This window comes from Falco cherrug, chromosome 14, assembly GCF_023634085.1.
Source record: "Falco cherrug isolate bFalChe1 chromosome 14, bFalChe1.pri, whole genome shotgun sequence".
NCBI classification, from domain to species: Eukaryota; Metazoa; Chordata; class Aves; order Falconiformes; family Falconidae; genus Falco; species Falco cherrug.
In genome coordinates, this window is record NC_073710.1 from 1,046,709 (window position 1) to 1,064,099 (window position 17,391).

The 17,391-nt window shown below is 43.0% G+C and overlaps 1 protein-coding gene across 1 annotated transcript in view; it reads left to right on the plus strand.

Annotated features, from left to right (window-relative positions):
• RANBP10 (RAN binding protein 10) overlaps positions 1–17,391 on the plus strand; it is an 82,794-nt gene that overhangs the window by 24,836 nt on the left and 40,567 nt on the right.

Below are 17,391 nucleotides of genomic sequence, written 5' to 3' on the forward strand. Positions count from 1 at the left end.
ATCTGCCTGCTTCAAACTCCCTATTAAAAGAACAAGCTTTCAATTCAAGAATGTTTTATGGACTTGAATTAGAGTGCAGCCAGATAACCCAGCAGAATTTGGTGTACAGAAGTGTTGGAGTTTGGCTTCTGGGACTGTAATGCCTTAAGCCAGGTCAGCAAAACCAGAAACAGTTTGTCCAACTGTCCTGTGTCTTTGTTCAGCAAAGGGTTGTTGTGAGTGATCTGTTTCTGTAGACATGTAGATTAAAAAAAAAATTGACCACGGGGAATTAAGACTTTCCCCATGCTTCCCTCCTCTGTGAAAGCCATCCGTCCTCCTCTTTAAGCTACCAGCACGATGAGCAGGCTTTCTATTTTAGCTTTGTTTAGAGACCTCTTTCTTTCCTTTGCGTTCTTCTCTTGCTGATAGGTTTCTGTTGATGTTTGTAGATAGGACTTTAATTTTTTCTCAGCTTATCTTGCGTGTTTTCAGAGAAGATGCAACTAGGGGAGCAAGGCTGTTGGTTACTCTTGTCTTCCTTTTCCTTCCTTTTTGAGAAAAAAGATACTGGTTTCTTCCCTAGGGATGTTCACAAGGTTTTTTCAGGCAAGTGTGCTCCCTTTTGTGGGGCACCAGAGAAGGGAGGCTGGATAGATGTTGTATTGTAGGAACCAGCGATAAACTCTAAGAACTGGACTTGCAGCCTGGACGAGAAGAGGCAGAGAAGGGATCAAGTAGCAGCCTTTCACTATCTAAAGGAGCTTGCAGAGAACGTGGACCCAGGCTCTTTTCAGAGGTGCACAACGCAAGGAAGAGAGGCAGTGGGCACTATTTGCAACAAATAAAATTCTTATGGGAAATAAGATATTATTTCTCACCAGAGTTGGGGGTGCATTACTGCAGAGGCTCAATCTTCAGAGATTGTCAAACCTCAACTGGTCAAGGCTCTAGGCAGCCTGATCTAACTCTTAAGTTAACCCTACTCTGAGTGGGAAGTTTGGCTAGAGTCCAGATGTTCCTTCCAGCCAGTTCTGTTTTGGTTTGGTTTTTTGCTTGGTTGTTGTTTTGGGGTTGGTGTTTTTTTGGGTTTTTGTTGGGTGTTTTTTTTTGGGGGGGGGGGGCATTCGGTGATTGCCAGGGATCTTTCTACTTCAAATGTGTTTAAAGATGTTCATTTCCATGTATCAGCTCATGCTTTGGGTTGTCACTTTCTGTGACTCCAATGACAAATGAAGGACCTGTGCTGAAGGACTTGGTCACAGTGGTAAATATAATAATTATAGAAGATGAGACCTCACCAATTCATCTGATCTGAAGCTAATTTAATTATGCATTAGTCCTGCCTGACAGGTGTGTGTCTAAACCAGTCTTTCATTATCTTTCTGGCAACTTCTTCCAACACTGTCCTTGTGTTGGAAACTTTTCCTGATGACTTAAGCTGAATATCCCATGTAGTCCTAAGTCCATTACTCTTGGATCATGTGGAGGTTGAGAATAATTAATTTCTTTCCTCTCTGTAGCTGTGTACATGAAGACCTCTACCACTGCTTTGTGGTCTTCTCTCTAGACCAAACATCCCTGGCTCTTCTCTTGATTTGTGACAAGTTGTCTTGACCTTTTCTGAACTCTAACCACTGGATGCCTCACAAGCACTAGTGTCTTACTCTCTGTAGTAAAAGAAAACATTTAAATTCAGAGCAAGTCCAGGAAGTGGCTCTTATCCCACGCTGCAGACAAGGGCAAAGGAAAATCCATGTCAAGCTTTCACAATTTCAAAGGCTTAAGCAAAGAGGGGAGGGCAGGGAAAGAAGCTAGATGGTTAACTAGGGAAAGGGCCTTCCTCCTTGGCTTCTAGAGCAACCAGCAAAAGCCAGGAAGTATAGGATTAAATATATGAATGGTATGTGGCAAACAAATTGTGACTCAGTCTGCTTTGAAGTCCTCCTGGCTAAATTGGTATTTGGGGCACCCAGCTTGATTTTTCTATCTTTAGAAGTGATTTCTGTTAAGTTTGTTTAACTATTCTTGCAGCTGACCAAGCTCTGTCTTAAAACACCTCACGGTATTTATCCTACTGCAAAGCTTTTCCAGAACTATCCTTAAAAATAGTTGACAAAAATGGCTCATGGGATTTCCATATGGTCTCTTAGTAAAAGTTTTATACAATGCTACCCGCACTTCCTTGCCTCTTTAGTAAAATATACCTCAGATCTAACTTTTCTTCTACTCTATTTGCTGTGTTGATGAAACAGAGCAAATCAAAGTTTTGCTTTTAGTTTATATGTAATTTTGATTGTGTAGTCTATCCTTGTGTCAATAAGTTGCAATATTAGGAAGGCAGATCGGTGGAAGAAAGGACAAGAAAGCAGTGGCATCCAGGCTGCTGGCAGCGTAGTCTCCGTGAGTTCAGGCTGAGCGACCTGCCATCAGGCAGGCTGCCTGTTGTGCTCAGTACAGGTCAGGCTGAAGTAAAGCTACTCATGGGCAATGCCTGTGGCGTGTCTAGGGAACCTTGGAAGCACCATGGAGAAACCTGAATTCTGTTCCTCCCCTCCATTATTATCCATAAGGAAAGCTTAATGCTGTAAAGAAGTATGGAGACGTTCAATTTACTTCCCCTTCATCCCCTGTTTTTTCCTAAAGTTGCTGTGGGTCTTCATGGAGAACCTGAGACCACTGAGGTTTCTAATTAAACCATTCAAATTATTCAAGAATGGCTGAAGGAAGCCTTGTGATTTCTTAGAAGGGATCTGAGCACTTGCTTTTACATGATCATTGCTTATAGTCCTCTTTTTCTTGCCTGTTTTCCTTTTATTTTCTACTTCTGCTTTGTTGGGTCCTCTTCGGGACTAAGCACCATGGAAACCTCTGAGTACTGTTTGATAGAGTTTTGGGATAAAAGTGGATACTTAAGTAATTTCATCAGAGTGGTACCAAACTGTATACTTGGTTCAACATGTAATATTTTAATGGTAATTTGGATCTGTTAACATTACTTCTTCTGGATTGGTAATGGCAATACAGTCTATGCTGTGTCGTGCTGGAAGTTGTTCAATTGAGAGTTAGCATATAACCCAGCTCTGCTTGCCACTCCATGTTTAAACCTTTCCCCTTGCTAGCCAGGAGATTTAACTTGTCGGGAGCTTTATTTTATTTGTGCAGTAAGTATAACCCAGATTGAATAGTTCCCAGATCATCATTTTGGTGTGTGGTTTGTGTATAGATAACTCTAGTACCCATAAGGAATTTTATAAAGGCATCACTTACTTAGTACCTGCGTAAATTATAGAGTATGGTGATTCATTTTTGTATGTCAGGTTAAGGAAAATACAGGGTTGATACAGATTTTTATTTCTTTAAAATAAATATGTGTTCCCCCAAAACTACTTACAGACACCTCTAGGACTTACACATGCAGTCTTTCAGCTGGCTGTGCCAGTTCCTATCCACAAACTTGCTTATGCTTCTGGTACCCTCTCATTTATTCTAACAAACCAGTTTGTGGGGCTGCGTGAGAACTGGGTCATGTAATTGCCTTAATAATAAGGGGGGGGGGGGGCACTGCTTGATTTTGGGGTTGTTACTAACTTGAACCTTTCTGTTGCCTGATTGATCACACAGGTAGTATAGGTTGAAACAACTCTTCTGTGAAAGTTTTTTTTCTCCAGAAATGTGTGGGTAACAGTGGTCTGAGATTATTTTTGATAGCAAATATTACTGTCACCTGAGGTATGTGCTGAAAACCTTAATTAAAGACTGAGCATTCCCTCCAATTAATAGTTGTCCAGCCAATCCTGGAGACTATTTTTTATGAAGGAGTATCTTCCTAGGGCTTATGGGTAGGAAGCTAGCTTGGCTGGCTGTGTGTCTAGGTTTTTTACGCGTATCTACCTTTTTTCAAGTTGTTTGAAGATGATGGCTGTAAACTTTTTATTTTGGTGATTAGTCAGGTGATACTTGAACTTGATGTTGATTTTTTTTTTTTTTCTACTGAGCTTTGTTGCATTCAGTTACATAGTAAAGCATTGAAAACAAATGTCAACAAAACCATATGCTGGTTTTGCTGTTACTTCTCTGATACCTTGTAGTCCAAATGATCAAGGTTTGTGAAGCTACTGAGGTCAGAAGGGCTATTAGCTATTATTAGAAGGGCTGTGTGCTAGTAGTGGCAATGCCTGGTCTATGGCACAGTGTCATGAGGAAGGCTCGGATGTGGGTGATGGAGGAGAACCTTATCTTGGGAAATTTCTGGGCCAAATGCCTTCTAGCTGTGTCTGGTTTGCTGCTGGTGATAGCTTAAGGAGGCTGTGATGTGCGTTATGTCATGGCTGTTAATGCCCTAGAGTATAATGAGACAAGAGCATCTACAGAAATCACGTTGGTGGTAGTGGAGGACGTTACCTGAAATCAAAGGACAGTGACTTCTTGCAAAGACACTGTATTGTACAAGAATCCAGTGGTGGTCTGAAGTAGAGCCCAGCAGACGTTCATTCACAGGAAACCAAGAGGGATGCTGTTAATCACCCCAAAATACAAAGGGACATGAAAGGTCAAAGCAGAGAGCCTCTGACCTGCAGCGGCTGCGGGAGCAGGGCTGCAATCCTGCTGCTGCTGTCTCTGCCTCCCCAGGCTGACACACTCTACAGGTGCATTCTGAGCAAGAAATGCTGCAGCATCTGGGGTAGTGTCCTGTTGCTTAAATGCAGGTTACTTGGGAGCTGGTAGCAATGCCAAAAATCAGAGGTTCAATAGAAGCTGAGGGGACAAGTCTGAGAACTGCTCCAGAAACTTCTCTTGCGTGGCCTTGTTTTTGCCAACTTAATGGTGTTTTGACCTGAAAATGTAATTTGTATCAATCTTCAACAGCCTGAGACTTTATAGGTATGTTTAGAAATCACAATTTTTAGTGCTGTGTAATGGAAGAAACAAGAGCAAAGTGGTCAGTGTGTTGTTTCAGCTCTGGAGTTAGTGATCCATTTGTGCCAAATGGATTTTTGGAGGATTTCCTTACCACTCAAGTGCTCATCTGGATGGGTGAAGTTTTTTATCCACCACTGTTCTAAGCCCCCCAATAAACATGCCCTGCGAAGAACAAGATACACATTACAATCGATTTAAGATTTCTGGCCTCTGTCAGAGCCTTTTGGATTTGTCTACGTGAGTCTTATTTTTGGAAGTGGGGTGTATTTTTTTTGATGTGAATCTCCTGATTGTTCCTGCTTGCTGTGCTTTTATTTGCATCTTTAGTTGTGCTACCCTTCTTTCTTCTAACTAAACTGAAAGACGTGCTCCAGGATCACAGTTAGTACACTCCAGCCACTACTAACTGTTCAGTCCACAGGACAAGGCAAAGTAATACAAGATACCTGTGCCCATTTAAAAAAAAAAAAAAAAAGCAGTGGGAAATTTAAAAAGTCTCATACTGGAGAAAGTGTGCTGAGACTGGTTGAAATTGGTTGTTTCATTCTCAGATCTGTTCTTACTGTGCTGTACCATGTGCTATTTGGAAAATAGCTTTCCCTTTGTTTTTAGTTTTAAGTCCAAATGAGGGTCATACTGAAGAAATGGGTAATAAATTTGGGCTTTTTGTAATAAACCAAAAGGATTTCCTTTTAACTTAAGCTTTCACATATTTTTAGTGTGAGAATTTTTCCTACGTGGAATCCTGTGTTCAGTGTATGTAAAATCTCATCATAGGGCAGTAACCTGAGAAATACTAATTTTTTGTTACTTTGGGTATAACTGGTTCATTTATGTTGTTTCTTTTCTCATCTTCATTCTGAATTCTATGCATGTGCGGTGCCTGGCTGAATTTTAAATGGATTTAAATGCAGCATGGGTGCCCTGCTGCATCTACGTTGAAGAATTATGGTCTCTGGGTTCCTTTAGCATTACTTAACTCGCCCTCATCTTGTATTCTCTTTGTCCTTCTACTCCTTGCAGATCAGTAAACACCCTTTAAAAAGGTGGTTCTTTCTCAAAATTGTATGATCGTTATTAAAAAATGATTCTACATATCTTTGTGAATCTTGTGGTTTATGATTGACCTGTCTACCACCAATTGAGGTCTGCTGAGCTCTGCTTAATTGCTCAATCATCTTCTCCTTGTCCCACATAAGCTATCTCACTTTCCAGTCAGTTTCCTCAATCCTAGTTTGTGTGCTAAGGTCACCTAACTTGTATGAAAATTCCAGCCTGGATATTGAAATAGATTTGATGCATTTGCACGGAGTTCATTCATATCCCTTCTTCAGCTCCTGGAAGAACTGGAGTTTAATTTTAACACGTGCTTCAGTTTTCCACATATCAATAGCGGGGTTTCTGAAAAAGTTTGGATTTGCAAGATCTAAATTTTGGAGACATCCGAAGTTAAAACTTAACAGTATATGGTTAAAAGAATTAACTGGGTGTACTGTGTGTGGGCACACTGTGGTACAGGAGGGGAAGGTTATGGACTGAATTGGTGTACAAGGATGGCTGTGATGGTTTTGTTATAAACTACACATTGAGTTATGTGAATTGGTATTTTAGATTGTGTTAGGGCGGTTGAGTAACCTGATTTCAGATCAGCCATTCTTTTAAAATATGTGTTGTCTTTGAAATCAGTAGCTGCAAGCAAATATTGTTGGTCTTCAGGCAGCAGCATTTATCTTTCCTGCTGCTCCTTGTCTGCGCACGATGGCTTGCACGTGGCTGGCCTTGTCTGGGAAGTTGCTTTTATGGAGCCTGGCAGAAGCTGAGGTCTTGTTTACCGATGTCAGCACTGGAAAAAGGGCTTGATGCCTACAACACCTGCAGAAGGGAAGTTGTAGGGACATGGAGGAGGCAGCTTGGGAAGCCTGAGCTGTCCTGTTGGGTGCATCCTGAACCAACTTTCACTGCAAACATGCTGTGCAGGAATTGCACAAACTTGTACGTTAGTTTATGTACCGTTCCCTTTTTCTTCCTGACAGGTCTTGGGTTTTGGAGTTGTTGGTGATGAAGTGTGGTATGTAGGATCTGTAATTCATTGTGGGTGGACTCGCACAGTTTTTATAAGCTGCTGAGAATAAGCAAAACAAGAAGAGCTGAACTGTCAGTTACGTTTGTACCTGGAGGCATGTGCAATTTCTTCCTTTCCCCATGCACTCCTGTGCTGTGCTCGTTAGGTGTGCCTCCCCTAATTAGGTTATCTTGCACACAGCTGGATACATGTTTAGGTGGGACATGTTTTAAAACATGAGCCTTCTGGTAAGAGCTGATACTGGGTGAGCTGGCATGGCACAGAGGAATTGGACAGATGTCTTAGAGCACTGCATGACAGTTGCTGAAGAGTGGCACCGGGGTGGTGATGGTCAAGTCAAATGAGGTTAGACATGACAGTGTCAGATGTGTTCAGAGCTAGAGAGTAACAAAACCAGCTCCTGAACCACAGAACCGGAGTGAATAACCTACTGAATTAAGGTTAAATTTAATCTCATATTTACGTGAAAATTAGGATCGTATAAAGTGGAAGTAACTGCCTTTTTCCCCTTCAGACCCACTTCAGTTCATGTATTAGCTTGTATTGATTGTATCGATTGCCCTGTTTGCAGCCAGAAAAACTGCTGTCAGCCATTTAGTCAGGTTTTTAGGGAGCCCTTGGTTTTCTTTTTCCTTTTTTTTTTTTTTTTTTATTTTTCCTTTTTCTTTTGCTCTTTTCAATTAGACTAGCGTTTGGGCACACAGACTTCAGGTTTGAATGGAGGAGGCAGACCGGAAGCTGAGCTTTCAGTAACCATGCTTCACCCTGGAATATTTGGGAAAGCGCTTAGCCACATCATTCAAGCTGAACAAAACCGTGAATCAGTATTTCAAGGCAGTAACCCTGGCACTGGAAGATTAATCAAAGAAAGTGTTTCCACTGGCTATTAAGTGCTCAGCATCACTGTGGGTGAACAAGTGATGCTTACTCTGGGGGTGTGGCTGTCCTGTGCTTTTCCATGCCCTGATTTCTGTGCTCTAACTCTTTTGGAGATGGGCTGACCTCTCGTAGAGGTTCTGCCCTCTTTTCTCAGGCAATGTGTTCCCAGAAATGTGTGACACGATATGCTAGAGCCTGCCTTTGCGTGGAGCTTTCTGTCATCCAGCAGGTTCTGTTGGTTTTGTGCCATGTGAAAACAGTTTCCAAAGCGGAGCCGAGATGGCATTGCGTAGTGGGGTTTGCAACTTGGCCTTCAGCGGTACCACAGGCTGCATCTCCAGCTGTAGCATAGGCTATTGACAATCTACTTAATCTTGGTGACAGTTAAGAGTCGACTAGCAATTTAGAGACTGCAGTTTAGCTGTCAACAAGAGTTGTAATCGGCACTGGTTGTTTTTAGATTAAAAATTTTTTTTACAGTGGCCATACCCGTTGTTTGAGCCTTTCGAATAAAAGGTAACATCACCACAAAGCTAAGTTTCACTCCAACTCAAACTGATGGATAGCAGCTATTTTTACTGATGGATAAATACGATCCTCTTCAGAAGGCCCTGTTGCTTTACCTTAACTGATGTGGAAAGTGTTTAAGGCAGTTTAGAATCTAGAATGCCTTTTTGCAACCCATTAACATCATGAGAAGCACTTCTTCTGGAAGACTTCTCTCTCTGTAAGGTTTTGTGTTTATATAATTTTTTTTTTGTTCATAATTTTCTTACCTCATTAAATACCATTTTAGGGAATGTTTTTAAACAGTAGCTGGATGCTAGCCCTCTGCGTTCCACAGTGAGCTCTAATGTTGCTCTGGGCTGAGTCACTTAGCTGCTCTGCCTCAATGTCTCTGTAAATTGAGTCTTGCCCATTACCTTGCAAGATTTTTCTGGAGGTGTCTTAATATTTTATAAAGGTTTTCTTGCCCATCAGCCTAAACTTGAAAAGTTGACCTGTAAATGAACATGTGAATTGTTTTTTGTGATGAGATTTGAAGCCTGTGTATGTGATAAGCTTTTGTATCCAACTTGTTCTTTGCCCCTGCCACTTAATAGATAAATGGCAAAACTCATCTGACTTTTTATTTTTCATCCCTGTCCTACATTGTTTTGCACCACTGCTCTTCTCCCTACTCCCCCCAGTGTGGTGTGTCAGGGAATATAGTAGATATCATAGTACAGTGGTGACCTGATCATGCTAGAGAGCTTTTTGAGCCTTGCCTTTATAGATAGAACCAACATATTTTGTAGCTGTACTTTAACCACGTTGTGCCCTTTATGGAGCTACAAATGGCTTGTAGTGCATCTTGACCTCTCTGGTATAGGAAAAACTGATCGTGTGTTGACTGGCAGAAGATGACACATCAGGCTTATACATTAGGAGGGCTTGCCATCTTTATTCATTTAAGGAGGTAGGATTTTTCTCTTGATTATTCTGTGGTGAAGTGCATGCTAAGTAATAGTGAAATGGATTCATTAACAAATCTCTTGGGCAGGTGGAACAGACCATTCCTGTTGACAAGGTATTCCCTGTATTGCAGCCATCCAGAGCCTTCTGGTTTTGTTTTTCCTCTTATGAGTCAATGGGTAGTGTCACTTTATATAATTAAGCGTAGACTGTGGTTTGATGTTGTTTTGAAGGCTAGTTAACATGCAGTAGTTGTCTAATGGCAGGAGTTGCTGATCTGGTTTAAAAATCACCATGCCAAATCAATATTGTTAAAAGGGAAATATTACAGTATTACTTTCTGTGGTGGATCAGGCAGTGCTTGTTAGTGCCTGTGTGCTACTGGATCTCCCAAACTCTTGCAGGCCTTTTTAGCTGTCTTTTCTTGGAGTCTTTTTGATCTTTGGGGTCACTGTGTCCTTTTGTTCCTGCTCTCTGTTAATATGAGAGAGATGCTGTGATTTCTTTTTTTGGGTTTTTTTTTTCCTTTTTTCCCCTCTCCTTTGGATGCTCGCCACATTAAGTCGTCCTGCCATGATGATTTTCCCTGAGCTTTGTCTTTTTTATTGTTGCACATACTTATTCAAAAATATGCAAGAGTCTCTGAGCCAAACCTATAGCCAGGCCTGCCAGAAGTTCTGCGCTTTTTGATTAGCGTCATCTGATGTTGCTTTGTAGGGTCCCAGCTGGCCCTGGATGGATCTGCCTAATCTGCTGGGAACTGGGGTGCAAGGGAGGCCACTGTACAGCAGTGCCTCGTTAGTGTTGTGCAGTGGTGTGGTACACTGCACCAGCACCTTGTACATGGTTCCATGTGCTACTACAAAGACTATGGGACCTGAGCATGCCCAGCCCCTGCTTTAGGAAGTTTGTCCTCCATGGAGTAAAGTGAGGGTTTTTTTCTGTGTATGCATTGGTCCTGTAGTACGGTGTTTGGGCTGCTTCTGCATCCAAAGTCATTTTGCCACCTTGAAGAAGAAGAAGAAGAAGCTGTTATGAGAAAGAAAAAAAAATGGGGTATTACTGGCTAGGGCTTCTTCATTTCCTGGTGTCTGTAGGTGAGTGGGGTTTAGGGACTATTTTTTTTTCCTTGACATGTTCTGGGCAGATGTCCAGTCCCTTGAAGTTCTGCCAGGAAGATGCTGTAGTATGCTAAGCACGCTGTTTGCTGGTCCTATTCCTGTCCTGCAGCTGGTGTTGTGACTGTACCTAGACAGTTGTTCCATGCCAGGACCGTGCTTCTCGTATTCCCACCACCCCAAATCTATAGCATAGGTTGCTGTGGCCACTGAGCAGCTATTTTTTTAGGCTGGTGATGGAAACAGAAAGATGTTGCAACATTAATAGTTGATTTGATTCTGAGGCATGGTTGAATGAAGAAATACAGGCTACCTCCTTGCTTTCACCCAAGCATCTGATATTTATGCAACTTTATATGGTTTGGCACAAATGTATAAAACTGAACAACAGCTGAGAGATTCTGCAGCACCTCAGGTGCTTCTTGGGGCAACAGGCTTTTCTTGCCCAGGCCTTTAGCTTCTGAGGCTGTAGGAGCACAGGGGCTTGCTCATCCTCCTCTTTGCTAGGGGCAAAGGCATGCTTTCACTGCTCTGGGCTAGCATACACCAACGGCACGTCCACTGGCAGAACCCAGTCTGCTGGAAGGTGGGTAGAGCAGTCACTAGAGGGTGGTTCTGCTTCTGCTGTGGTAACAGCTTCTTCCCCATACTTGTTTTTGTCCTGTCCTCTCCGACATTAGTCCCTGCCTGGGGCTGCTCTGCCCAGGACATTGTAGGAGCAGCTCTGAACAGCAGCATCCTACTTCTCCTTGCACCATATTCATCTGTTCAGCCTCTGTTTAATGTACCTTCCCCTCCACTGATGTGCTGTGCTGCTGCCAAAGACCTGTAGCTGGCTGAGCAACAGCAGCCTGTGCTGCACAGTGCATGGAAGGGGTCCAGCCTCCAGCCAGAATGTGGTCCAGCAGGGACTCTGCGCTCTGGAGCTGGCTTCACCCTCAGCATCCCATTCCCCAAGCCCTCTAACAAGCAAAGTTTGTACGCCTGTTTCTGCTGGACTTTGGATTCAATAAATCTTATTAAAAGTATTTTGTTTGGTTTATTTCGGTGTGTTGACACAAGTTCTTGTCCGTCTGCAGTAGTGTTTGCACACTACTTGCCCTTGCATGGGCAGCTGTGGGAAGCTAGTGTTGCTGGCCAGAGGAGTGGGAAGAGGAATGTCACCAGCAAAATACTGGACAAGAACAGGGAAATGAAGAAGAGAAATGAAAAGTGTTTCAAAATACAAAAGAAAGTAAGTAAAATTCAGAAAGATGTAGACACTGTGTGGACTGTTGAGCAGTCTCTGGAGTCTGTCCTGAAGAGTAAGCTTCCAAACTATCACATTACTCAGGATACAGTAGGTGCAAACCCTATTTACAAATCTTCAGATTCTTTCTGAGGAACTTCCACCTGCTCTTCATATGGCTGAATGGATACTTCACCAATATTACTTACTACTTCGTGTTTCAGGTTTTCTTAATTGCAGGACAGGTGACCACTGAATTTGTTGTGAGCGAGGCCCTGCCCTTTGCAGCAGCTTGTGCACCAGGTACTGATTACCTTGACTGTATGGTCTGAGCTGCAGTGGAACATGTTTCTCCCCTGGAATGTGCATGGTCCATGTGTCAATGATAAAGCCCATCTGTCTGCCATCATTTTAAGCCTGGCAAGTGGCAGAGTAGGAAAAGTCTGAGGCATCAATTTACTGGAACAACCATCTTTTCCATGGTCCCTAGGCCTTGCACGTCTGTCCTTTGGTGTGCCGTCAGAAGAGAGCTCAGTGCGTCTCCCTGTGAATGTTGCCTTCTCTGTTCTCCTGTGCCCACTGGCAAGTCTGGCATGTTTGAACCTTGATGCACAGGGGCATGTCATCAGTTTGCTTTCTTCCGTGTGCTCTGCAGAAGAAGCCACAGGCCAGCAAAGATATAATGAAAGTACTGCTCTTGGTTATTTCCATCAGGGCATCTGCATTGCTCTGCCTCTGTGTTGTATATGGGCTGATGCTACTGCTTCCAAAGTTGAGCAGTGTATTTCGGTCCTGGTGTTCCTAAATGTGCGATGTAGCCATGATGCCAGTTGTACCTAGTGCCTACCAGGAGTTCAGTGTACATCGCTGGCACTCTGGACATGGAAAGCTAAAATGCTGTGTTATTTTCACAGTGCTAGGAGGTAAAAATGGTGTCCCAGCCCAAGAGTGGCACTTCCCAGTTGCTGTGCTGTGAGGCAGAGCCTGATCTCAGATAGAGAAGCTGGGCCCATCATGGGGTCTGCCCAAAAAGTCAAGAGTGAAGCAGGGCTGACATTGCATGGGCGAGGTGGGATTGGACAGGAATGGATATAGGACAGTTCAGGTACTGGTAGCACACTTCATCTAACACCAATACTCACTTAAGAGTGAACATTTATGAGTTGACCCTGTAACTGTGTCCTGAAGTAACTCAAGTCTTTTCTGCCACGTGGTCTGGCATTGCATAATTCTGGCCTGTTTATCAAGCAGCAGTGATGGAACTTGCTGTTCATTTTTTTTCACTGTGTGTTGGGAACAAGATAGTCTGCCAAGAAGATCAACATATCTGCTATGTCTTGTTAGCAGGCCAAACAGAACTTCAGTTTGGTGCTGAACATATGAAAATGTCCTCCCAAGCCCAGAACCTTGTGATTTCTGTTTTTCTGTCTTCCCATTGCCTGATTGTGCAATGAATCTGAGCTGTTCTGTATCTGTCTGGCTGTTAATAAATGCTATACATATATTTGGGGTTTGGGAGTCAAAGTGTTCGATTCGGAGGGATGTCATTTTAACCTCTTTTTGTTCACTAGCTGCTGTGGTCCTGCCTGGTTCTGGCTGTGTATTTGCATGGTCAAAATGCAGTGGTAAAATGAGCAGTAGTCAAAATGGGAGCCTTAGGAGTCAGGATGTTCAGGTTCTGCTTTGATCACTGCCGTTGGCCAGGTGACCAAATCCTCTCTGTTCTGTGCCTGTCTCCCCTCTTCAAAATTATTTTCATGCTTTTGAAGAGAGGATGGGGAAGGAAAAGGGAGGAATGAGAGAACTGTGCTAAGTGGACTTTCCAGTCACTCTCGCTCACTAGATTTCATTCTATAGAGTATGGTACTTCAGGGGTGCGTGATCTCCTTTTTATAAGAAAAGGAAAAGCATTCTCCAATCTTGCTCAGACTTCTGAAATTTTGTAAGGAATCTGCGCTTGCGTTTGAGAATTTTTAGTCTTGGTCAGCTGCACGTAGGTGTGAAGTGTCCATTGCTCTAGATTTCAGCTATTGCCAAGAGACTGAAATGGTTTGTTATTTAAACCACACAGCCTTGCTGGAAGGAGTTACTGGTCAGAAACTGTTCGTGCATGGGCCATCCTAGGGTTTTCTTAGAAGCAGCTGCCTGCACCTTACTAGCCCTGGATGGACGGTTCGGGCAGTTGAGGATTGTGAGCTGCTGAGGGTGCTGAGGTGAGAGGTGCTGGAGAGGAGCTGTGGGAGCGAGCTGAGGCTGAGGGCACTGGCAGCGAGACGGCAGATGAGAATCTGTGCAGAGAGAGCATTGTCACAAGAATGATGATGCATTTTGGAGTGATTACAATAGCTTTGTGGAAACATCAGTTCAGTGGTACAAAGGCTAGTAAAGGGGAAAATGCTAGGATTAACTCACGGAGGGCTAGGGAACAGTACAGAGAGCAACTACAGCCAGCTTCCCTTCTCCATGGTGCACCTTCAGCTGCGTTCTCAAAAGCAACACTGTAAATCCTGAAAAGGTTTGGATGATGATGGTCAGAAATGGAGGAAATAGCTAAATAAGCCAGTAGTCATCAGTCTGGAAAAAGTATGGTTATGGGGGATTCTGTAGAGGTCTATACAATGATGTATGTTCTGGAGAGTCTGAATACATGGTTTGCCATCTCCTCCAGCGCAAGAGCTACAGTGGATTAAATACAAGTAGCAGAGGCATGTTTTCCGGCAGCTTGCAGTAATGGTGTAAAACTCCTTGCTGCAGGATACTGTGGATGGTATGAATGTTTACATGTGCCTGAAGGAAGATTGAACCATTTCATGGAAAGAAAATCCTTTGAGGAGTACCAAGTGAACAGAATCTCCATCTGGCTCAGCATGTCTGTGTGCTGCGGGTGGTCGTGAGGTGGTAACGCCATGCACGTCGTAGCCTTGTGCTGTCTCACCTCTTGAAGAGGTTACGGGTTGACCTCGTGTCCCATATGGCCAGCCTTTTTAAGAACATGTCAATAGCATCTCATCTCTGCCTTCTGGGTCCCAACAGTGGCTTCTGGAAGTACTTGAGTACAAGTGGTACAAAGGTTGAAACGTCCGGAGAATTTGCAGATGGAAGCGTGGGGAAGGCATATAGGAAGGCTGATTCAGCCCTTGTTGAAGCAGCATTAGATTTTTGCAAAGGAGTAACTGAAGGTGCAAACAGTGTCGTAGGAGTCAAAGTAAAGGTTGTAATGTCACAGACCTATTACTAGGTGGCGATAGTAAATTGTTAATGATGCAGAAAAGTCCCAAGTTTTCAGCAAGTGGTTTTGTACTTGGCAGAAGTTGGAGGATGGATTTGCAAATGCATGTGGTGAGTTACTCCCCACTCTGCCGGTGGTCCAAGATAATGCCAAACGCGTTTGATAGGGATATTCTATTTCAATCACTAGGCCCAGATAACATTGACCTAGAACTATTAGAAATGCTGATTGTTATTTTTAATCCAGATTATTAGGAAATTTCAGAAGACTGGCAGAAGCTAGCCAGTGCTGGAATGACTTGTATGCTATTGCCCTCATGTTTATTCTGGACAGAATTTTAGAAATACCGATACATCATTTGATCAATAAATAACTAAAGGTTGGACATGTAATTAACACCGCTCAACTTATGTTTATGGTGAATACAGTAAGTTCTCTCAAACGAATGTGGCTTGGTTTTTTTAAGATTACCATGGTGATTTGATAAGGCTGAGTCTAGATTTAAAGCACTTAGTGTTGTGTCAGGTCTAGGTACAGCACTATACAACATTTGAGTTGAAAAAGTTAACTCTGTATATCATTAGCGAAGTGATGGGTGAGCGAGATTTGCTTTACCAGTGATGTTAGTCATTGACTGTGGAGAATTAAGATTCAAATAAAGCTTTCTCCAGGTACTGTAGCAAATTCCACACTGTCATCAAAGCCTTTATTCAGTCACTTCTCATTGGAGTTTATCTCATCAATGCGTTTGTTGCTAACTTTGGTGGTACAGCAAGTACCAATACTGTGAAGCGCAAGTCTTACAGGAGCAGGAGGAGGGTTTATTGCAGTAGGATCCGTTGTGATCTGTAGGTAATGAAACCTTTTTTTCTTATACTACAGAACCTGTAGTGTCTGCATTGGCACAAGTATTTTGTGAAATTATCCTCACAGTTGGACGTGCTGTTGCATTTCTCATGGTAGCCTTACCTAATGCATGGCGTGTAAGCATCTAACTACTTACATGGATCTGATGACAAGTTCTTATTAATGCTTTGTAGTGCCAGGAATGTTTTGTATGCTGAAGAGCTAGAAGTTTGTACTTGGATTGTACTATTAAGTAATTTAGGAGATAACTTGATTAGAGTTACCATCTGAAGTTACGAACAGCTTCATTAGAGAAGTTCTGAACTGACACACATGTTACAGATCTGGTTTTGGGGAAACTAAAATAATAGACCAGCGATGGCAGCCTTTCACAGGCCAGCAGCAGAGAAAATAAAAGAGATTGTGGAAGAGAGCCACGGTGTTAAAAACTCAGTATTACAGTGATATTTTTACTGGATGGAGCCTTATAGGGGTGGAAGTCTGACAACAGACTCTAGAGCCCCTATCACTCCCTCCTTTGTTTTTGGCAAACCAATTTGGCATTGGTTTTGAGCTTGCTGAGGGTGCTGTCTGTGCTGTTGTCCCTGTCTTTCATGTAGATATTGAACAGGACTGGTGCTACTGTCAACAGCTGGTTTGGAGCTGGTCCGAGGGAAGGCAGAGCTGGCTCTTGGGACATCTCAGTCTGTTCCTGTGCATGTGTGGGACTTAACAGAGGAGATGATTCACCATTGCTAGACTAGGATTTTCTGCACACTTTTCACTCCCAAATTTTGCCCTGAGGTCCAAAATCTTGGACCGTGGCATGTTTCAGTCTCGCTCCATTCTGTGACTTCCCCATTGGCATTCATGTGGTGTGGTGCAATAAACGGAGGGCCTTGAGCATACACCAAATGTTTCACACTTTTCTGAGAAACCCTGAGCATGTGGGTCCACTGATGGTAAGGTACCTGAGTACATGTAGCTGAGCACCATTTTACAGGATCAAATTTCTAGTGCCCTCATGTTGGTTTTTTTTGTAGGAAAATCGCGGCTTGCAGAAGTGCTCCAGCCCACCTCCCCAGGGCTTCTCTCTGTGGTTTGCAGCGTGCTCAGGCTTTTTTTGGCTTGTTGCAGGATGTGCGCTTTCTATTTTTTAACCCCTCATCTCTCATGGTCTTTGCATTTCTTCTATAGTCCTTTTGCCAAAACCATTGCTCCACATTTAACAGATTCTGCACTACCCTTAGGCTGTATCAGGTCAGTAGATGGTCAAAGCACCTTCTTTTGCTTCCCCTTCGGTTGGCACAGTCTACCTAAGGATCCAACCATATCTATTTAAAACACAGGTGGTTGTTATTAATGTTGTGTCTGCCTCAGGTTTTTTGATAGAAGTAAATCTCTGTGAGATGTGGTTTTCATTGTGCAATTTATAGGAATGCTCCAAAGAGCTGGAGAAAATCCAGATTCTTCTGGAAGTCTTATAAGACGGAGCATGTCATGCTTTCTTTAAACTCTCTGGTAAGAGGACTGTTCCTCATGACTCTCCACCTGCCACAGCTGGTCTCCTAAGAGACAAGGATAAGCCATCCTGAGCAGTAGTGGCAACCGAAGTTGGCAAGCACAGGTTAGTAGATTCAGGTGGCATTCA